The 24,542-nt window shown below is 40.5% G+C and overlaps 1 long non-coding RNA gene across 1 annotated transcript in view; it reads left to right on the forward strand.

Moving 5' to 3' along the window:
- LOC141350026 (uncharacterized) overlaps nucleotides 1–24,542 on the forward strand; it is a 413,142-nt gene that overhangs the window by 130,717 nt on the left and 257,883 nt on the right. The gene's annotated exons all lie outside the window — the stretch shown is intronic.

Below are 24,542 nucleotides of genomic sequence, written 5' to 3' on the forward strand. Positions count from 1 at the left end.
TCAGATGCTGTTCCAGCTGATTGTACATTCTTAAATTCACCCCGTGTTTCTGGACGCGGGGCTGGTTTAGCGGTCATTCTAATTGCGCTTTTCCATTGCATAGTACCCCACGGTTTGGTTTAGTTTGGGTCAGGTCAGCTTACTTTTGGGAGCTTTTCCATTGGGTGCAGTACGTACAGTATTGTTCAAAATAATAGCAGTACAATGTGACTAACCAGAATAATCAAGGTTTTTAGTATATTTTTTTATTGCTACGTGGCAAACAAGTTACCAGTAGGTTCAATAGATTCTCAGAAAACAAATGAGACCCAGCATTCATGATATGCACGCTCTTAAGGCTGTGCAATTGGGCAATTAGTTGAATTAGTTGAAAGGGGTGTGTTCAAAAAAATAGCAGTGTGTCATTCAATCACTGAGGTCATCAATTTTGTGAAGAAACAGGTGTGAATCAGGTGGCCCCTATTTAAGGATGAAGCCAACACTTGTTGAACATGCATTTGAAAGCTGAGGAAAATGGGTCATTCAAGACATTGTTCAGAAGAACAGTATACTTTGATTAAAAAGTTGATTGGAGAGGGGAAAACCTATAAAGAGGTGCAAAAAATTATAGGCTCTTCAGCTAAAATGATCTCCAATGCCTTATAATGGAGAGCAAAACCAGAGAGACGTGGAAGAAAACGGAAGACAACCATCAAAATGGATAGAAGAATAACCAGAATGGCAAAGGCTCAGCCAATGATCACCTCCAGGATGATCAAAGACAGTCTGGAGTTACCTGTAAGTACTGTGACAGTTAGAAGACGTCTGTGTGAAGCTAATCTATTTTCAAGAATCCCCCGCAAAGTCCCTCTGTTAAAAAAAGGCATGTGCAGAAGAGGTTACATTTTGCCAAAGAACACATCAACTGGCCTAAAGAGAAATGGAGGAACATTTTGTGGACTGATGAGAGTAAAATTGTTCTTTTTTGGTCCAAGGGCCACAGGCAGTTTGTGAGACGACCCCCAAACTCTGAATTCAAGCCACAGTACACAGTGAAGACAGTGAAGCATGGAGGTGCAAGCATCATGATATGGGCATGTTTCTCCTACTATGGTGTTGGGCCTATTTATCGCATACCAGGGATCATGGATCAGTTTGCATATGTTAAAATACTTGAAGAGGTCATGTTGCCCTATGCTGAAGAGGACATGCCCTTGAAATGGTTGTTTCAACAAGACAATGACCCAAAACACACTAGTAAATGGGCAAAGTCTTGGTTCCAAACCAACAAAATTAATGTTATGGAGTGGCCAGCCCAATCTCCAGACCTTAATCCAATTGAGAACTTGTGGGGTGATATCAAAAATGCTGTTTCTGAAGCAAAACCAAGAAATGTGAATGAATTGTGGAATGTTGTTAAAGAATCATGGAGTGGAATAACAGCTAAGAGGTGCCACAAGTTGGTTGACTCCATGCCACACAGATGTCAAGCAGTTTTAAAAAACTGTGGTCATACAACTAAATATTAGTTTAGTGATTCACAGGATTGCTAAATCCCAGAAACATTTTTTTTGTACAAAATAGTTTTGAGTTTGTACAGTCAAAGGTAGACACTGCTATTTTTTTTTAACACACCCCTTTCAACTAATTGCCCAATTGCACAGCCTTAAGAGCGTGCATATCATGAATGCTGGGTCTTGTTTGTTTTCTGAGAATCTACTGAACCTACTGGTAAATTGTTTGCCACGTAGCAATAAAAAATATACTAAAAACCTTGATTATTCTGGTTAGTCACATTGTACTGCTATTATTTTGAACAATACTGTAGTACCCAATACTTTTTTTGTACCACCTCGGTTGGGATTAGCTTTACCTCAGTGTTAGCTTGCGCTGTCTCGAGCAAACATGTTGTCATCTGTGCTCTGCTATAAGATCCCAAACTCCCTTTTAGCGAAGAAAAACATCCACATATTGAGAATTAGGGACATCATAACAAGTTTTTACAGATTTGCAGTTTGTGGCATAACATTTGCGATGAGCATGTCAGCATTATATGCTTTAATGCAACTTCAATGAAGCTCAGCGGAGGAGCGCCGTCGACTGATGGCACGGGTCGGGTGTTTATACAGAAACTGTCATGTGAGACAGAGGTAGTGATAAACGTTATATGCAAACATCTATTTGTGGTGGCCAATTTTTATTTTGTGGCAGACTGAGAAATAAATAAATCTATGGGAATGTACAGCGACGCTCTCACTTGTATGATGTCACAGCAGTAGGCAGCGCAAATATACCGACACGCCTATAATCCCTCCCACTCCAAAGTGTTACTAAACTCGATGGAAAAGCTAACCACGCCAAAGTGAGGTGAGCTGACCGGACCCAAACTAAACTAAACCGTGGGGTACTATGCAATAGAAAAGCGCTATAAGACATTTATTCATTGCTGTTGCGCTATTCCCTCCACTGTGTACAGCAGCTTTAAAGTACTGCTGCTACAGCTTAACTGCAATGGCTTGGTTCTGCTAGCAGTGACATATCGCCCCCCTCAATCCGCTAATGATTTTATTCATGAATTTACGAAGTTCATGGAAAAGATCTCTACAAAATTAATTAATTGTAAATTAATTAATTAAATGATAAAATAAAAAAATTAAATTGCAAAATATGTCCCAAATTTGAAAATTAAATGCTAAAATAAAAATGTAAACATTAAATTAAATTATTTGTTTGTCATTTTCAATGTGATGAAGCATCATTCCGGCCAAATTGAAAATGTTTATTTTCGATATAATCTTGAGGCAAGACGGCCAATATTAAAATAAAAAGGCAAACTTGAAAAGGAATCTGTATATTTAAAAAATGCTTTTCATTGATGCCCAAGCAATAATAGGGAGAAAATTTAAATGTAAAGTTCAGTTTTAATTTTATGTTTTCTTTTATTTATTGGTTTTCTTTTTCATTTTCAAATTGTATGCAAATTCAATGTCAATAAATGTTAAAATGTGGGTGGGGTTTACTTGCTCAAAAAAAGGGGATTGGCTGAAGCAATGTTGCCAACTCAACATCTTCTGATTTGTTGAAATAAACTGTATTTCTGGGAGGGGAATTTTTTTCGGTCTGTGGAAAACAAAGCTCTGACGTTCGATCAAGGAAGAGAAGCAGTCTGTTTACGTGGGTAACAATGAGCAGTTATTGTGACCATTTAAACATTGTATTCTCAAAAATATGCAAAGTTTATAGCATAGACTCTCTAAAAGATGTCCAGGAGTTTTGCTTTAGGCAGTTAGTTTGTCATGAAGAGATATGCTTCAAACAGATGTTTACCGGGAAGGTCTCATTGTTGTGGCTGTTGATAAAGTGCACACTGTTGTTCTATGGTGAGTAATGATGTTTTTTAGATGCTATTCAGTTGCGGCTGGTTATTTCAATGACTGACTTATTTCTGGCTGGTCTGATGTTGTGGGGACATTTCCACGCTCTCTGAAATGTGATGCTAGACGAAACAAACTTTGGTTGTTTATCATGTCAGTCAAATGACCTTGTGGGCGGGCTTTGAAAATGTAAAGCTATTGAATGGGCAGCCGCTGTCACCTCCGACACTGATTATCGCCTCCGCACTTCTTACACACACTTCATTCAACAACTCAGAGAAGTATTCGAGTATCTGGCCGGGGGGCAGAAGTGCATAAGCTCAAATCATCCGTATGTCTCAAAATCATCGACCCGTACCGGATTATGCCATAAAGTTTCGCACACTCACTGCTCAAAGCGGTTGGAATGAGAAGTCCCTGAAAGACATGTTTCAGCACAGCCTCAATACAGAACTACAAGCCGAGCTCACTCGTAAAGGTGAGGATCTCTCCTTTTCTGAACATGTATATCTAGCAGTCCATATTGATAACCTGATGAGAGACGCACCCGCTAAACCCAAAGTGAAAACTTTATCAGGTACTACGATAGCCACCCATAAGGTATTGAATTCCCCTGACGCTTCTTCAAACATCGTAGAACCAATGCAACTGGGTTTTGCCCCAATCACTATGGAGGAACCCCAACTTTCAACCTGTTTTTACTGTGGAAACCCTGGACGTCGCATTGAATCTTGCCCAGCCAGAACTCCACGCTATAGTAACCTGGTAAGCCAACCTAAAACACATTCTCCTTGCCACGATATGTGTACTCAAGAGGTAGTTATTGTTCATGATAATAAAACCATGTCATTTACAGCACTAATTGACGCTCTGCTCTCAATCTCATCCATGAAGATACAGTTAAGAGATACCATATCCCCATCACACCATGCAAGCCACCTCTCCGCATCACTGCCATAATTGACCTTCCCACAGGTAACAGTATCACTCATCGCACAGTCCCACTTACACTTCAAGTTGGATCACTTCACATTGAAACCATTACGTTGTAAGTCATCTCCTCACCTCGCTATGACATCATCCTTGGTCACCCCTGGCTTGTTGCCCATGATCCTAAAATCAATTTGAGATCTGGAGATATCCTACAGTGGTCATCTCGTTGCCTAGATAACTGCATCAGACATCCCTTGCAGAAACCCTGCCTCTCCACAAATGTTGAAAGTCCATCCGGTAAGACTACTAAGATTCCTGATTGTTACCAAGAATATTCTGAAGTGTTTAGCAAAACCAGCCCCACAGACCTTGGGACTGTGCCATTGAATTGCTCCCTAATGCCCCCGAAAAGTGTACCCTTTGTCCCAACCTGAAACTCGTGCCATGGAAGATTACATTTCTGAAGCTTTGAAGAATGGCGTTATCCGCTCTTCCACATCTCCTGCTGCTGCTGGATTTTTCTTCATAGAGAAAAATGATGGCGGTTTAAGACCATGCATAGATTACAGAGGTTTAAACAACATCACCGTAAAATTTCCTTACCCCCTGCCTCTTGTCCCTTCAGCCCTAGAACAGCCATGTCAGTCCCAGATCTACACCAAGCTTGATTTACGCAGTGCATACAGCCTTGTACGTATTTGAGAAGGTGACGAGTGGAAACTGCATTCCACACCACTTGGGGCACTATGAATATCTTGTCATGCCACATGGCCTATCCAACTTACCAGACATATTCCAGTCCTTTATAAATGAAGTGTTTAGAGACCTTCTCAACAAGAATGTTATTGCCTACATTGATGATATTCTGTCTCGTCTTCTCCAGAACCAGTTGTATGTGAAAGCTGAAAAATGTGAGTTTCATGTTAACAAAACTAACTTCCTTGGCTATAACATCAGTTCACAGGGAGTTGAAATGGATGGCTCCAAGGTTAAAGCAGTCACTAAATGGTCCTCACCATGTACTATTAAGGATTCTCAGATTTGTCAACTTCTACAGACAGTTTATCCATAATAGGCTCTGTGCACGCAACTAAGGAGTTCTACTTCCGCCGTCTTGAGTGTAGGGTCGACCGTTTCCGGTCTTAAGATATGAAGTAAGGATGATATGAATCATGGCGCTGTTTTACACCCAATTTCTGCAAGATCTACCAAAGTTAACAATTACCGACGATCACCGGCTAGTACAAGCGGCATGCTCAGCCTCGAGAAGCAAAAGGGAAAAGGATTATTAAGTTACATCGAGAACTATGAAGGTAAGTAATAGCATAAGCTAACTGCCTTACTAGCTAGCTCTAACAGTTTGTAAACGTTACTGACTGACTTTGACAACTTGACAGGCTATTTGATCCAGTGCAATGGGTTTTGATGATTTACGATTAAGTGTATGCATAACATGAATGATGTCCAAACCCTCACAGTTTCAAACAAAGATTCATAAGGGAGGGTGAGCGTCAGGGCTACCTGCTTCAGAAAGGGCGAGAACCTCTGAGTAGGGAGTAAAAAAAATAAGAAGTGTTCATCAGTTCAAAGCCTTAATCAGGTTTATGTTCTGTAGTTTTGATTTACCTAAGGGAAGATAACGTAACCTGCAACGTAGGATTCAAATAATCTGGCTGGTGTTTTGCAACAGGTTGCATGTATTGTAAAATTTCCAAATCGAATGTTAACGTTAGCAGCTATTTGTGTGTACTATGACATTACTAGGTTATTTCTTTTTTTTCCGTTTTGCAACCATGTAATGTTATTATAAACCATGTACAGTCAGTTATCTTTAAGCCAGTGGTATTCCAGTACTGATTTTGCTTTCAGTGTTTTTATAAAACAATATGAAAGTGTAAATTGAGACAGGTGATTTATTTGGGCGTCCTTAGATTACAGTATTGTTATGCAATTGATAACCTGACATGATTTAGCCTATTTGGCCACTACTTAACTTTTCAGTTTACTAATTTTCTGTGAAGTATTGAAATTGTGTCCTGATTCTGAATGTGAAAATGTCATATATTGTGTTAATGTTTAGATTGTCTTTGATGACTTCTCACCAGTTGACATTTCAGTGGCAGACTGTTCCTGTGTTGCCTGGAAGAGCACCCGACTGAGAGCCCACCCTTCCGGAAAAGAAAAGAAATGTCCCAACGCAAAGAGCCATGTAGACTGTAGCTCCTTGAAAATGCCTGTGTAACAATGAAATTAAGCAGACTAACAGCTACTACTGGCAGGTGCAAGGCCAGCCATCGCTTGCAGTGATGCAGTGATGTGATTTTGGTGTTTTTGTAGAGGAGGATTTTTTCATACAACACATCTACTGAGAGACTGTGAGGTGGCTATAACCGTCAGGGAGATTATTTTCATGGATGTTTGAATCACTTATGGCATGTAATTTGATTAATATGCACTACATTTTTCCTCTTTAATAAATATATTACTTTAATGTGCTCTATGTGTGGCTTCCTCTTAATGCTATCAGGTCAGGTGCATAAAGCAATGCTAAACTTTCCGTAGTTGAAACGTGTAACTGTCCATCTCATAAGTTTTGGAGAATGAGGTTTAAAGGGTTCATATACATGTATACTGTTGTTTGAAAAATATATTTTTAAAAATGTTAAAGATGTAAACAAAATATTGTTTCATTAATCAATTCTGGTAAGTAAATGTCTAACAAAATCATAGAACATTAATTAGTATTTACAAGAAACTATTACAAATAGAAACATTCATATAGTATTTACATGAAAACATTTAAGAAATACATTTATTATTAGAAGTTTTTTTAAGTATAAAAGAGTCAAGTCCAGTGTAAGAGAACCGGTTAAGCTTCTTTTATTAATCTCCTCAACCCCTTAGTAGTCACTACGAAAGATGTCTGCTACACGCACATACAGGTAGGGTTGAAGCTGTCCCTATGGATCTTGACTTACCGCAGTATATACAGGACTGAAAACGTATCTCTGTGTTATTATAACGTGACGAATGGTAACACAACAATCTAATGCTGACTTTTTTACCCGTTGGAAGGCCAATCGCCTTTCTCTAAACATATCTCTTTGTCGCTGTTTGTTGAACTCGGTCGCTGTTGTCTCTCTGTCTAACGCTCTCGTTGTCATATATATCTATGTCGCTGTGAGATCACCGCACCGGAAGTACTGGGCCTCACAGTCAAGTTTGAAACGTCAGTGGGCGCCATATTGTGCACAGAGCCTATTATAGTATGGTTGCAGCTCCTCTCACATCTATACTCAAAGGCAAACCCAAGAAATTAAATTGGAACCCCCAGGCAGTAGACGCATTCAACCAGCTCAAGGTATGCTTCACCTCAGCTCCTATTCTGAAACACCCTAATCCTAAAAAAGCAATTCATATTAGAAGGTGATGCATCTGACACTGGAGTATGAGCTGTTCTCTCCCAATGTCATGGTCCCTCTAACAAAATGTGTTTAGCAAATGTGCTTATTTCTCCCGTAAACTAACCTCTGTAGAACAAAACTATGATGTAGGTAATAAAGAACTTCTGTCAATCAAAGCTGCCCTGGAAGAATGGAGACACTGGTTGGAAGGCGCCAAGCACCACTTCATTATCCTGACCGATCATAAGAACTTGGAGTATGTAAAGGAGCCAAACGACTCAACCTGGTCCCCCCCGGTCACACCTCAGTATTGACTTCTTCACTGATCTTCCTCTCTCCAACAATTACACAGCTATTCTTGTCATTATTGACCGGTTCTCGAAAGCCTGGCGTCTCGTCCCCCTCATAGGACTACCCACTGCCATGGAAACTGCTGAGGCCATGTTTCACCATGTGTTCAGGAACTATGGTATCCCAGAAGACATTGTCTCTGATCATGGCACCCAATTTACCTCACAGGTTTGGAAAGCATTTGCAACTATTTAGATATAAATGTCAGTCTAACCTCTGGTTATCACCCTTAGTCTAATGTACAAGTGGAGAATCTCAATCAGGAAATTGGCTGGAATCTAAGATCATATTGCAGCAGATTCCAACTCAGATTGTCTGAGTTTCTTCCCTGGGCTGAGTACGCACAAAACTCGCTGAGACATTCCTCTACCAACCTCACTCCCTTTCAGTGTGTGCTTGGTTACCAGCCACCCATGTTTCCTTGGTCTGGAAACCCATCTGCTGTCCCCGCTGTTGACGAATGGATGAGGAAAAGTGGAGAAGTTTGGGAAAGCGCCCATGTAAGACTTCAGAGAGCCATCGGAAGCCAAGAACTCCCAGCTAATTGTCGCCGACGCCCGCATCCCCCATATCAACCTGGTCAGAGGGTCTGGCTCTCCACTTGGGATCTCAAGCTCCGGTTACCATCTAAGAAGTTAAGTTAAGGACCTTTCAGAATACTGTAGTTAGACAGATTAATGATGTTACTTACAAATTGGAATTCCCTGTTAATTATAGAATTTCTCCCTCTTTTCATGTTTCTTTGCTGAAACCGTATTATGCAGAGGTCAACCCCAACGCTGAACCTCAAGAGCCACCTCCTCCACTGGACGTTGCCGGGGAGCCGTCATACGCCGTCAGGGAGTTGCTAGACTCGAGGCGGTGCGGGGGTCAACTCCAATACCTGGTTGATTGGGAGGGCTACAGTCCAGAGGAAAGGTCCTGGGTAGCCTCGGACAACATTCTTGATCCCAACCTCATCGAGGAATTCCATCGAGCCAGACCCGAACGACCTGCACCACGAGGACGACCCCATCGGGGTTGTAACGTCCATACCACTATGCCGCCAGAGGAAGCCCTCTCCGGAGTTCTGACATGGGGCCACCTTCTGCTTCTCTGATCATTTCCTGTTTGATTCCTTTATAAACTAAACTCTGACTCAGCTTGGACGCGAAGTATTGCCAGTTTACCCTGCATACTGAGCGTTTATTCTGAGAGTGTATTTGTCTGCCTGTTTATGACCATTGCCTGTTTTCCTGTTTACTGTTTCCGGATTATCCCTATAACCTGTTTGCCTGGATTGGACTGCCTACTGTTATTGGACTGGCTGCCTGCCCCTGATTACCCTCTTGCCTTACGATTTGGATTTGTTTGATAGATTTGTTTGTTTTAATAAACATCCGCAAATGGATCCCGCTTTGTCTGCGTTCTCCTTACAATGTGTTATGTAATATGTTCTGTGGTGTCTATGAAGGTAATATGATATCGCATTAACCTTATGGAGCAATCCTGCTGCGTAGTTTGCAGTCATTTTCAATCACTGTAACTAGGGTTCCCACTCATGTCTGATAAAAAACCTGGACATATCGATGACCCGATCAATTGGTTTGCTCACAAGACCCCTATATCCCCCGATAGCATAATATTTCTACAGACCTATGCAATTATTGGCAACACTTTACAATTCTTATTTGTTAATATTAGTTAATCTCTTAACTAAGGGTGTTTTCACATCTCTAGTCCGGTTCATTTGATCCAAACCAAAAGCAAAAAATGATACATTGTAACTTTTTTAGCAGTTTTGGTTCCATTTCACACCACACTGAATCAACATGCGCGAAATTCCAACTGAACCCCCGGAAGTAAACAAAAAGAAGGATAATAAAGCAGACACCATGGACAGATGGCTGCATGCTGTAATTATGTCTCCGTGGTTGTTAAACATAGTTTTCTATACAGCACTCTAGAAAAACCGTTCATTTTCAGAATGAATCGCGGATGTGGCTTGAAAACAACTGTTTAATGCACTACAAATGACGAAGACACCAAATTTCTGAGGCTTCGCCCGCACCTCCTCCAGGTATGTCTGCGCTTTGTCATTGTGCTAATATTGCTAATAGAAACTGTCAACAAACACTTCCTCATTCCTCATCCGCTTTTGGTGCGCACCGGAGTTCGATTGCTGCATTCTCACCTGCCCAAACGAACCACACCAATTGACCAATCGAACTCTGGTATGATTCAATTGAACTAAACAAGGCAGGTGTGAAAACACCCTAACATGAACTAAGCGTAAGCAGTACATTTGTTATTGTATTTGTTAATCTTTGTTAACATTACTTTAAAAATACAGCTATTCATGGTTTATTCATGTTAATTCACAAAGCAATTACACGAATGTTAACAAGATTTAAGTAATGTATTATTAACATTAACAAAGTTTAAAAAATTTGCTTTACAAGTGCAGTTCATTATTAGTGTTAACTAATGAACCTTATTGTAAAGTGTTACCCAATTATTTGTCAATTATATCAAAACATGTAAATCACATTTCACAGTTTATATAAGCTGCTTATACTATTTATGTAAACTGTTTTTATTTATATTCCTTTTAAACAGGTCTAAATAGCAACTAGCCGGCCTGAAAAATGCACATGAAATTAAACTTGTTGAACTCACCTCAACATGTATTTTACATTCATTTAACCCCCCATGGGCAATGCTGAAGTCACTGTTACAAACTGTACACTGCAATATTGTCATTTTTTTAACTTTTATAAGACAGGGGTACACTTTCGTGTAGTCTGGTGTTAAATGTGTCTTATATTTTCGCTTTTGGGGCGCTCCTGTTTCTAGATAATTTGGTTCGGGAGAAGAGATAAAAGCCCGCCCACACTGACAATTGATTGGTTGCTTTACCGAAACAGGCCAATCAGGATGCTCTCTGTTTTACATGTGCTTAATGAGGCACACACACAGAGACGCAAGGTCTCGCTCTCTGCCGTGCGCATGCTAAATTGCATATTCACATAGCTTTTCGAAAACCAGGACATTCATTGTCCCGGGAGAGTTAGTACATTTCCCGGGACAGGTTATTAAAAAGAAGGACAATCCCGGTAAAACCGGGACGGGTAACAACTCTAACTGTAACGTTATCTTAACACAGAGAGGAACAAATGACGTGACAGACAACTGGTTGTCCAGTGCGATTCCGTTCACACGGCACAGCTTCTCTGTAAATACGGTTGTGAAACCGGAAAAGTTACGGGTGTCAGGTCGGTCATAGAATGCGGTTGTCAAACCCGTAAAAAACCGAACTGCGTGTGAATGGAACCGTCTTAAGGACTCAAATACGGGTTTGACAACCATATTATGGTACTGTGTGACCGTTTTCCTGTACTTCTACAGTGGCAAGGACTTTTGTTTGTGTGACAAGTGAACTAAGCTTTTGCCTACCTGCCTTGGAGGAACAGATTTTAGTTATTGGGACAGTTTGTCTAATGAAACAAAGAAAGACTATAAACTAAAAAGAGAAAATTAAAGATGTTTTTGGACAAAGCGTTTACCTGTCTACATTTGAAAGTTATGTTAATGCCCGCACAAGCCTGCCTGGGGAAGCTCTCCAAGTTTTTGCTGCTGAAATTTAGTGGATGAGGCTTTTCCTACTTATGAAGCTAATGTTAAGAATGGAGAAAAATTCAGGCATTTTATTGCTGGAATTGAATCTTACATTCAGCTTCGCATACATGAACAAGGTGTAAACACATTGGAGGCTGCTCTTACTTTTGCTCTTCAGATTGAACAAGCAGATCAAGCCAGCAAAGTCGTGCTACCATCATATTCACAACAGTGGACTTCACCAACAGCAGGAACCTTTAGTGGCTCTACCTTTAATGTTCTTCGGCAAACTTTACCTGCCTCTCCTTGCACTCCTGCAACTATGGGCCCCCCTGCAGTTCATTCAGCTACATCAGGTGACTTCATAAAACTACAGAGGACCTTAGAGAGTTTGTCAGAGAGAGTGGATCAGCTCCAACTCGAGATCAGCAGGCAGAGGTATGCCAATAGACACAGTTTTTCATCAGACCATCATCGCCATAACCCCACTCCAGATGGTGCACGAGGGCGCTTGTTTGAACGAAGCAGGTATGACAGGCACTTGTATAATGACTGTGATTCCTATGATCGAGCCAGATCTTCCTACAGAGACACAAGCAGTGACAGAGCATACTGGGAATCACACAGATGTGATGACTGTCGCTCAGAGTCCCAGAAGATCACATGAATGACAACATCACAGCGAAAATTCGAGGATCGCTAGAACGCTCAGCGCATAGTGAGCGTAGGCGGAGTGACCGCTCAATTGATGACTACTCGACTAAACGACAAAGTCGCCGATCACCAAGTCCAGGGCATGTAAGTTTTCAGTCTCCTTCACGTGCTTATGAACACCAGGGAAACTACAAGTAGTTGACAAAGAGGGCCGATTGCCAACTGCTGATGAAGTCAGGCCCCCTAGTGACACTGGTGAGCACCAAGTGAGTTCTGATTCGGTTGATGTTATGACTCAATATGTACCAATTGTAATTGAAGACACATTAGTTCATGCATTTGTAGAGAGGGGTGCTGATGTTTCTCTTATCAGTGAAGATTTCAGAATGTCTACTGCAAGTGGACGTCAAAGACCATTAGTGAAGCAGTTCATACCTCTATTTCTGGGGATGCTTTAGATTCTGTTGGGACTGCATACAGTGTCACATTAATTTCAAGTGATCAGAAACTGTTCAAAGCCAATTATATTAGGTTGGGACTTTTTGTCGGCTCACAAGATTATGATAAACACCAAGGACAAGTCTTTTCAAATAGGCGGGAACTCCATACAATTTTTAAATGCTAACCAGCATGTTCCTACTCATGGGTGTTACAGTGTCTACCACTATGGTTGTTCCCAGAGGTGGGTAGTAACGAATTACATTTACTTCGTTACATTTACTTGAGTACATTTTTTGGGTAACTAGTACTTTTAGAGTAAATTTAAGTATGGGTACTTTTTACTCTTACTCAAGTACATTTCTAATGAAAAAACTGTACTTTTACTTCGCTACATTCGGTGGCGTTACTACGCTACTTTCAAATGGTAATAATTAATGAATATATTTTATTTTTTAAGTTTATATGGCTTGTTCGAAAGTCTCGCGAGACGTTAGAGAGGCTGCGTGCGTTGCGAGGGGTGGCTACGTATCACCCTTTAGCCCGCGTAGATGAAAGGAGATGACTGAAGCGGAGGATGACCTATGCAAGCTATCGGAGGCAGATCACGCTTGTCACGCTCAAGTTTGGTCTATGTTTACACTACAAAAGGTCAAAAAGAATAGTTTCATAATGCGATGTATGCTTTGTGCACCAAAACGAACTGACATCTCAGCATACAGGAATTCAAGCTCCAACCTGAAACAACACGGCGGTAGGTGTCACTTTGTGCAGTGCCTTATTATAATATTATTTCACGCACTGTTTTGTCATATGCGCTCTTGTGCAAGCAATGAAAATTACTCTAACCTTACAAACAACACACGTTCACATCTGCACATTTCCATATCATTTCCTCATAAAACTAAAATTGAACAGCATAATGTTAAGTCTTGCATTAATAATACGGGAGAACCGGGGCAAAAGTAACGCTGGACGAAAGTAACAAAGCGATTTTCTCAGAGGACTGATAACATTTGCATCCCAAAGCATCTTTGCAACCCTTGACAGAGCTGACAAATATCGCGTTATTTACTCACCATTTTCCGGGTGTAACGTTAGATCCAGAAAGGTGTTTTCAACCATAAGTAAATTCCAAAAGCGGTCATTGTTTTCTTATAACGCGTTATGTTTCTCGTTTCATCAATCTACAGGTTATTTAGTGTTCTAACACATCCTGAAGTTTGACTTCTCAAGAGTTTTTCAAAATAAAAGTAAATCGGGTTTAAATGTGAGGAGATCCTGTCGGGACGAAAGTAACACTTACTTTTGTACCATTTATATTATTCTAATTTTATTTAATTTAATTTTCATATTGTTCAAACTGTTGAATTTAAGTTTGTACTGTTGGTTGCATTTGAAACATTTGATAAAACTGAAATTTAAAATGAAAATATAATTTCATTATTTTTTACAAAGATAAATTACAAAATATGTTTGCAGTTACATATTAAAGAGGTCATAGTCATGTATAGTTAATAAAAACAAGTGTAACACGAAAATCTACATTGTTTTATTGTGTTAAAAAAACAATTCACCACTTCTGTTCAAAGTGAAATTATACTAGTCATTTTACATTTGTTTAAAATTCCACCTGGTATTGATAGTTACTGACCACAACAAAATATATCTCTGTCTGAAACATTATCTTTAAAAATTTAAAAAACTTAAAAAAAAATTCTGAAAAATGGTACTTTTCGCCTGTTCTCCCCTACACATAACCGGACACCTTACTTAAATGTAGAAAATACATACGAAAATTTTTTTATTGTATTTTATTTAATTCCTTCCTAAAGAATCTATATACTTATAAAAATAAAAGAATAAAGTATGTTTTTAAAGAAACATGTTTTATATATTATAATAAATGTAGAGTTGATTTGCAAAAACAGATAAGTTCCATTTGAAATTCTAAAATAAGCATTTTATCAAGCTCCTTATGTTCATTAATTGCACATTAATGGCAATGAAAATAACCTATTCATATAAAAACATGATAACAAACAGACACACACATTCTTTTTTGCTTACTGTAAGCTTGTTTAAAGGCAGATGCAGCCAAATTTTGTTGTGAACGTGAAAATAAATACACAGCTAACTGTCAGAAAACAGTCAGTGTGTGTTTAAGATTTTTTTTAATGACACGTTATGTGATGTTGGAGGACTGAGATAGACTGCTTTACTTTAACCTAGGTTCATAAGTAGTATATAAGCAGAACAATGAGACTTTTAAGGAGAGGTTTGTGAAAGCCCTCCAAGTAGTCTGAAATTCAGGGATTTTACGCTTCTTTTCAATCAGATTGGAAGTAACGAGTAACTAACTACTTGAGTAGTTTTTTCATCTAATACTTTTTTACTCTTACTCACGTAAATAATTAGATTGTTACTTTTACTTTTACTTGAGTACATTTTTGTATAAGTACTTGTACTTTTACTTGAGTACAGATTTTGGGTACTCTACCCACCTCTGGTTGTTCCTTCTTTTTCAGAGACTGTAATTTAAGCCAAACTTTCACCACCTTAAAAGTTTTTTTGCCTAATGGTTACACAGGTGTGTTTGAGCCTCATTATCATGAGGACTTTAAAGTAGGAATGCATGGACTGTTACTAACATTTTTGTATAAGTGGTAAATCCTTCTTCTGATGACATTTCCCTTCACAGTGGCAAACAAATAGGTACATTTTAATCTGTTTCTGAGGCTGAACAGGATGATTATGTTGTTGTTGACAAATGTGTGAATAATGTTAACATAAGGGAAGCTGGTGTGTCTAGCTCAATGTCAGTGCCCATGTTGTCGGTACCACCGAATATTTCTAATAATCTGAATTGTCAGAAACACAACAACAGAGTCTAAAAGAATTGCTCTTTCTCTGATGTTTTCAACTTATTTATGACTATGGTAAGACCAGTGTGGACACTCACAAAATCAGGACTAGAGATGACACTTCTATATGTCATTTCATTCAAGTGAAATTAGCAAACCAGTTAAATGGAATTTTAGTTTGTTTAAAATAACGAGCCAGGCTTGTAAGCAGTGTTGGGCTGCGCATGTGCGTCAAGTTTAAACCATAGACTGTAAAAAAATAGGTTTAAATGCATCGTCCATTTTGGGAGACGAGGGCATGAAGTTTTGCGATGCGGAGAGACAGGCGCAAGTATTTTATAAGCCTTGAGAGACACAAGCTGCGTGTGTGGGTCAAGTTTAAACACATTGTCTGAGACTGTCGTGGGAGACGTGCGCACAAAGTCTTGCAACTGAGAGACACAGGCTGCGCGCGTGCCCCGTGTTTTAAATTGAAACCCCTCATCAGATTAGGAGAAGCGCCGCTTTGGTTGACGTGCCTTTCACGGAGACAGCACCGCCATACTTGCGCTCACTCAACTGGTTAGACTGTTACAAAGCCTTTCTGTATATTTCTCATATTGCATCCTTTCTACACTTGTGTTGGGTGACTGCGAGTATCTTCAAAAATCCTCCCTGTCACGTGGTGGTGGACAGCCAATCCCAGCGCTTTAGGTCCTTACATGCAAGTACAGGCTCACACAGACACAGCCGCTTGGCTTTTGGAACTGAATTTTGGCACAGAAAGATAAATAATTTTTTGATACTTATAGTATCTGAGTTTTTCGTTAGATACCATAAAAATATTGACGTTTGGTACCCAGCCCTATTGGCAGGTGGAGTTAGACCCTTGTGACAGACCAAAAACAGTGGTGGTGGCTTATACCAATTTAAGGTTATGTCTATGGCCCTCAAGAACAGTCCGCCCACATTTCAATCACACAGTTTTTTCGTTCGATACTATAAAAGTATTGACGTTCGGTACCCAGGCCTATTGGCAGGTGGAGTTAGACCCTTGTGACAGACCAAAAACAGTGGTGGTGGCTTATACCAATTTAAGGTTATGTCTATGGCCCTCAAGAACAGTCCGCCCACATTTCAATCACAAAGTTTTTTTATTCGATACCATAAAAGTATTTACGTTCGGTACCCAGGCCTATTGGCAGGTGGAGTTAGACCCTTGTGACAGACCAAAAACAGTGGTGGTGGCTTATACCAATTTAAGGTTATGTCTATGGCCCTCAAGAACAGTCCGCCCACATTTCAATCACAAAGTTTTTTTGTTCGATACCATAAAAGTATTGACGTTCGGTACCCAGGCCTATTGGCAGGTGGAGTTAGACCCTTGTGATAGACCAAAAACAGTGGTGGTGGCTTATACCAATTTAAGGTTATGTCTAGGGCCCTCAAGAACAGTCCGCCCACATTTCAACGGTTGATGGAACTTGTTCTTAGATAACTGCATTGGACGAAGTGTGTCATTTATTTAGACGACATCATTTGTAGTGGATAAGACTTTGATGATCATCTAAAGAATCTCACAGACATTTTTGTAAGGTTTAGGGAAGCAGGTCTTAAACTTAACCCTAAAAATGTCAGTTTTGCAAAGCGTCTGTAAAGTACATGGCTCACATTGTGTCAAAGGATGGGTTGGCCCTGGACCCACCTTCATTTCTTGGGTTATGTAGTTGTTATAGGCATTTTGTTAATAAGTATGCCTTTAAAGCTCAGCCCTTACACAGACTTAAACATAAGGATGGTGCCTTTGAATGGATGACTGCTCAGCTGCATTTCAGCAGCTGAAAGATGCTCTAACATCACCTCCTGTCATGACATTTCCCAATTTTGATCAGCCATTCATGTCAAGTAAATATGCGTTAATGCTACCATTGGGGATGTTTTATCTCAAATGCAGAATGGCAGAGAATGTGTTATGGCATATGCAAGGCCGCCTTAATGCACGGGCTTACCTGGGCTGAAGCCCAGGGGCCTCCCAAGTTCAAGGGCCTCCCAAGTTTGCGTTCATGATGAGCTGAAAAGGTCATATTGTTTTGTAACTTGTCAGGTTTTCTGTCAATCACTCTAATTGCACGTTACATGGCTGCTGATTGGTCCGTTGTAACTTAACGTGAAATAAAATGTCAGACGTAACATATTTTTTATTCCGCGTAATGTAATTAATTGCGCGTTGTCAACTTGACATTCCAGCACGTTAGACTGAGTGAGACAGAGAAACGGGAAATAATCCACCAACAAATGAAAGAGTAATTTCTGAAATTTCATAATAAGCAGTGAGGTGCAGCTCTCTCTCTCTCTCTTTCGTGCGCGCGCTCGCTCGGTCGCTCTCTCTGTGCTCGTTCAGCTGAGTCTCTGGCATGCAGAAGTCTCTGGCTGCGTCCGAAACCGCATACTGTATAGTAGGTACTGAATTAGATGAAGTACCTACTTACTTAGCGTTAAAACAGTAGGTACTGTATAGTATGAATCCTGGTAGTATGAATGAGATTCGGACGTACTACATCCGCCATGTTGCTACATCACGTGACATACGTCGTCATCACGTCATGTCATTTCAGCACGAAAACAACCGCATGTCTCGTCTTCTTCGTTGGATAACTCCTCTCCCGGGGCATCATGGGATAGTGAAGCGTCCATCGTATGCACACTGCAAAATCTAACCGGAAGTAGTAGGTCATCCGGGTACTTTTCGCATACTGTTTTTCGAATACTATGTATTCGGACATACTACTTGCCTCGCCTACTGCTTTTCGCATACTATATAGTAAGTAGTAGGCTGTTTCGGACGCAGCATCTCCAATCGTGCACAAGAAACTGTGCCGCTAAATTAAGAAAGGAGTTCCCGCACATAATGCTGTTAGTTGTTATAAAGTTTAAGTTTACTCGCGTTTATATCAGTGACGCGTGCGCAGCTGGAGCGATGTAGTTTGACGCGACGTTAGCTCTCAGTACACACATCTGTTGGTTTAGAAAGACGAGAAAGAGACGCAACGGTAAAGGTGCAAGTCTAAGAATATAAAGAGCGACAAGACCATCTCAAATGATCATCCCCTGATAGCACCATTATAATCTCATTATCTTAAGATCTTATATACAGGTATGTTCCCTGTCTGTCTTGTGCATATTCATACTTGGTCGTTTTACATGCTTATGTATGCATAAATACTAAATACAATGCATACTATATCTTCAATAGCCTACAAAATAAATAACTGATTAAAAAACAAGATTCTGTCTATAAAGAATGAAAATGGTCTACATATGACAAGAAATTGTGGGCAATAGTTTGGTCTTTCAGGCAATTTTTACTTGAGTAACTGCCCCTTTACCATAGTCACAGATCACAAACTTCTTGTGGGTCTTAGAAAGTTGAATATTCACATTGACCCCACAGGGCGAAGAGGTCGGTGGGCTATGGAACTGGACCCATATGAGTGGTTGATTGTACACAAAGAGGGCAAGAGACACAACAATGCGGATGCTATGTTGACAATTCCTGTAGTTTTACAGAAGGTACAAGACCCTCTAACAAAGAATGTGTCTGTTCAAATGGAAAACTTACCGGTCAACTCTCAGGAAGCTGTTTTAGCTGGTGTTAGCTGTACAGATAGTCAGTCTCGTCTGCAGTCTCAGATTTGCTTAACTAAACATAATAATACTGTCACAAGCACTGAGGGTGATGGAAATATATGGCATGCTGCTTTATGTAGTGATGGAAAAGACATTTTTAGATGTGTATAATTGGGTTCAGAACCCAAAGAGACCTAATCTTAGACATTAAAATAAAAAAATTAGACATTTCTAGTGGCAGTTTTCACGTATGGTGTTGAAGGGCAAAGTGCTTTGCCATAAAACTCGTACTGCCCCCGGTAAACCTGAAATTTACCAAGTGATTATTCCTGATGCCCTATTTTAAGACACTTTACATTATTTGCATGGGGATCCATGTGCTGGACACTATAGTGCTGAGTGCACACTAAAGAGAGCCCAGAATTTGTGTTTTTGGTCGTGAATGAGGAGTGCTATTGAGCAATATTGTGAGTCATGTGTTGCTTGTGAGTCCAGAAGAAACCCTGTTCCTCATCGGCAGGCACCTCTCCAGTCTATTTCTGTTGTTAGACCGTTTCAGTTTGTGTGCACTGATATTACTGAAATGCCTGTGACTTCTAAAGGAAATCGATATGTGTTGGTAGTGCAAGATCATTTTACTAAGTGTGTCAATGCATATCCAGTGGTGGATCAAAAAGCCAGTACAGTTCAGTGTTTCCCCTACCATTATATAAGGGGGGCGCCCCGCCCTCCTAACGGCTCCTCCCGCCCCCCTTGAAGGTCAAGTATATTTTATTTGATTTTCTTTATAGCGCCAGATAACAATTTGTTATTTTATTAAACAAACTAAATAGCCCTCAAGTAATATTTATCTTATTTCTACGATGGCATGTCTTTTTGTCTGTGTCTGCGCGTTTAAAATTATCCAATTGAGTGCGCACATTATATTTTACTGTCCGGCTTAATTCACTGAATGCACGCTCTGTCATGTTGCGTGCAGCGCACGCCTCATAACTGAAAAGGTGACGGTGTTTTCCCACACACACGCGCGCATTCTCTCCCTCTCTATCATGCTGTACAGTAGCTATATGCTATAACTCTGTGTAACAGTAACAGTGTATGCTGTCATATTTCTGAATTTGCATCAATTTGTCTGCGCTATTAGGCTACGTGACCACGGCTTGACATTAACACCCGCCAAATGCGGGTAGATTTTGGCTGTGGCGGGTAAGACAGCCAATCCCACTAGCTACTTTGGCTGGTTGAATATTTTTTTAAATTGTAGTTTTCTTAAAAGTTATGCGAAATTATAAACAATGCGCAATGGCACTGGGAAACTACAACTCCCATGAGCACTCCCTGTACCCAGCGCAACGTACTCAGACGCGCGCACGATGCAGCGGAGGCTCGCGTTGCGGACCACGCGCCAACTTTTTACCAGAGAGAGCACAAAAGCTGATGGATTTGCAAATACACGGGACGCAGTCTGAGCGCATACACGCACACTTTGGGAAGGATAAAACAAACGCATGAAAGTGATTGAAGAGATTAAAAGTGCGTGCACACTCTCTGGGCAAGAGCGGAGAGAAATTCATAGCGCATACCTGAATGCACACGTCCCAGTTTTGTCCGAAATCAAAGGAAACCCACAAGTGGAGAGGGTCGCGCATCATTTTAATGTAGGCTACTTTGGGCAAAGATAATACCCTCTCTACATTTGCCATTTAAAGTCTTAAATAACTTTTAACAGAAACCATGATCAAGCATATAAATTTCACTGCTGTTGTTAATAAATATTTCAAGTGTTTGTCTAGGGTTTTTGTGTTTATCTTTTTGTTAATCTTCTACACCGCGCTCCACTGTTAATATATTAATTTAAAGTAAATCTATTTATGCCTTTCTAGCATGTTTTTCATGCACATAAATATATGATATGATCTATACTGGAATTCTTTCTGGGGGGGCAAGATGGCGCCGGTGATGGCAAGCCGTCTGCTTCTGCTTTGTTTGGTTGGGTTACTCCTGTCTTTGCTCTCACCCTGCCTTGCGCTATTGACTTATGATCGTCAATCACTGTTGGACGTTCGCCGTACACTTCTTGAAGCCGGCAAAGCCGAGCCCGCCGCCTTCATTTTCAAGCCGTGTGGATCACTGCCGTCGGAGCTACGAAACTGTACCTGCCGCTGGCATCTCGGATCCAAGCGGAAAAAACGTAAGAGAAAACGTGGCAGACGGGCAGGACTTTCCGTCAGATGGAGACTTTACGTGAGGGCCTGCTGCGCATCCAGCTCGTTATCATCGGCCAGGAAGTCGACTTACCGATCTGTGAGCAACGGGTCCTCGTTGGTTCCACATTCCCGTTGGCTTCGCCCGATTCTACCCCATCACAGTCCCTCACATTCTCATATCGGTGGATATGGTGCCGGCGGACGACAAACTGGTGTAAACCTAGATAATCTCCGCCCTGTGCTGAGAGCTCCGACCACTGTTTTTAATACGATTTCTCCACCTAAGATGGCTTTGATAAACGCGCGCTCTCTGGCTAATAAGACCTTCTTGCTGAACGACTTTTTTCGCGATCATCAACTGGATTTTTTATTTATTACGGAATCCTGGACTCAGGTAGGAGATCTTACTCCTTTTTCAGAACTGGTGCCTAACGATTGCTCGTTTTTTAATTCTCCCCGACCACAAGGAAGGGGGGGCGGCTTAGTGACTATATTAAAAAAGTCATTATTTTCCCGTTGTCAGAAAGTCACTGAAAGAAACTTCTGCAGCTTCGAGGCTCAATTACTTCGCCTCGAATGGAAGTCCCCTATTATGATAGCGGTGATATACCGCCCCCCACATATGGTTCATAATTTTATTCTTGAAATCACAGAGCTATTAGGATACATTACAACAAACTATGATCGCTTTATTCTACTAGGCGATTTCAACGCCCACGTTTGCTGCCCTTTAAACTCCCTTTCAAGGGAGTTTTTAACTTTGATAGACTCTTTTAACCTTCAACAATGGGTAAATGAGCCCACCCATATACAGGGGCACACGTTGGACCTAGTACTAACGTATGGGCTATCGGTCTCTGAGCTCACCATCTCTGACACTGTGATCTCCGATCACAAGCCAATAATTTTTTCTCTTTCACTTCCAAATTTAACGTGGCCGCGTGAAAGTGCTAAACTTTCTCGTGCCTACTCCTCCCATTTCCATTTGGATTTTAATGCCTTTTTTAATAATATGACCGCCCAGTGGTCTTTGGACAAGTTTGACACTGACCTAAATGCCGACCAACAGTTGGAACTGTTAAATAATTCCTGGATCACCACACTAAATGTGACTGCACCATTTAAAGTCTTTAAACCCAAACAAAAATCTGTAAAGTGGCTAACAACTGAAACTCGTAGGCTGAGGCAAGCGTGCAGGAAACTGGAACGAAAATGGAAAAAGGACAAATTGCAATCTTCTTTTGATTTGTTTAAGTCATCATTATTGGCATACCAGGCTGCTGCAAAAGCGGCTAAAGCAGCTTATTTCTCTAATTTGATCCTATGCAATAAAAATAAGCCAAAAGTTCTTTTTTCTGTTATAAATGCCATGTTAAATCCAGCTGTGAATTGTATACCCAATCCATCAGATGAACTATGTGATGACTTTCTGAAATTCTTTTCTGAAAAGATTGTAAACTTAAGGTCACATGTAGCAACTCAAAATTCATTGTCGATGTCAGCAGACACCTTTCAAACATCTTGTGTATGGGACACCTTTGACCATGTTTCATCACAACAACTTTCTGAGGTGATAACTCTCCTTAAACCCTCTTCATGTCCCTTTGATGAAATAAACCCTCGCTATTTCAAGCTGATCACAGAATCAGTTTGCCCTACATTACTTATTTTTATCAATAAGAGTTTAGCTACTGGTATGGTTTCTGCTGCTTTGAAACGGGCAGCTGTCACTCCTCTGCTCAAAAAAACCTTCCCTGGACACATCTGTGTTGAATAATTTTCGTCCAATCTCTGTACTTCCATTTATCTCTAAGGTTCTAGAAAAACTGGTGTTACATCAATTACAGTCTTTTCTTAGCACTAATTACATCACTGAACGCTTTCAGTCTGGTTTTAAGCCTCTCCATAGTACTGAGTCAGCCCTCTTAAGAGTGTTCAATGATATTTTGGTTACCACTGATTCAGGGGACTCCATGATCCTAGTTCTCCTAGACTTAACCGCTGCCTTTGACACAATTGACCATCAGGTGCTTTTATCGAGATTAAAATCCCTAATTGGGCTCAATGGTTTTGTTTTAGAGTGGTTTAAATCCTACCTATCAGACCGTCATTTTTCAGTTAATATTGGAAACTTCACCTCTTCGGCTACACGTCTTGAGTTTGGCCTCCCTCAGGGTTCGATCCTATCTCCCCTGCTTTTTTCTCTATACATGCTACCGCTAGGCTCTATTTTGAGAAAGCATGGGGTCCTATATCATCTTTATGCTGACGATACCCAGATCTATCTGCCAATAAAAAGAGGAACTCCATTATCTACCACTTCATTGTTTACCTGCCTTGACGACGTAAAACATTGGCTGGCTAAAAATTTCTTATTTCTAAACAACTCAAAAACAGAGGTTATTGTCTTTAACCCCTCGAACGTTTCTAAATTTGATAACTCCAGCCTGGAGGACCTGGCAGTTTATCAAAAAAAGTGTGCCAAAAATCTTGGTGTTATGTTGGACTGTCAGCTCACTCTTGATAAACATGTCTCGTCAGTAGTTTCAGCAAGTTTTTTCCAGCTCCGTCTGCTCTCCAAAATCAAACACGCACTGCCAGAAAAATCTCTTGAGTCGGTTGTCCACGCTTTTATTGTGTCAAGGTTAGACTACTGCAACTCTTTGTACAGTGGTATTTCCAAAAATCAATTAGATCGATTACAACTCGTCCAAAATGCAGCTGCTAAATTTTTAAAGAAAGGCCGCAAATACGATCACGCTACCCCACTTCTTCGAGCTCTCCACTGGCTGCTGATTCAGTACCGGATACATTTTAAAATACTTTTATTTGTCTACAAATGTTTGCACAGTCTGGCCCCAAGCTACCTATCGGAACTCCTACGACCATACAACCCCCCCCGAGATCTACGTTCTGGTAATCAAAATTTGCTTAAAATCCCCTCCACCAGATTAAAACACAGAGGTGATAGAGCCTTTTCTGTCACGGGCCCGAGGCTGTGGAACAGTCTGCCAATGCACATCAGAATTGCTCCATCTTTAGGTATTTTTAAGTCCCTATTGAAAACCCATCTGTTTTCTCTAGCCTTTGTTAATGACTAAATATAAAAGCCTGTTTTAATCGACTTGTGTAGTT

This window comes from Misgurnus anguillicaudatus, chromosome 16 (assembly GCF_027580225.2).
Source record: "Misgurnus anguillicaudatus chromosome 16, ASM2758022v2, whole genome shotgun sequence".
NCBI lineage: Eukaryota > Metazoa > Chordata > Actinopteri > Cypriniformes > Cobitidae > Misgurnus > Misgurnus anguillicaudatus.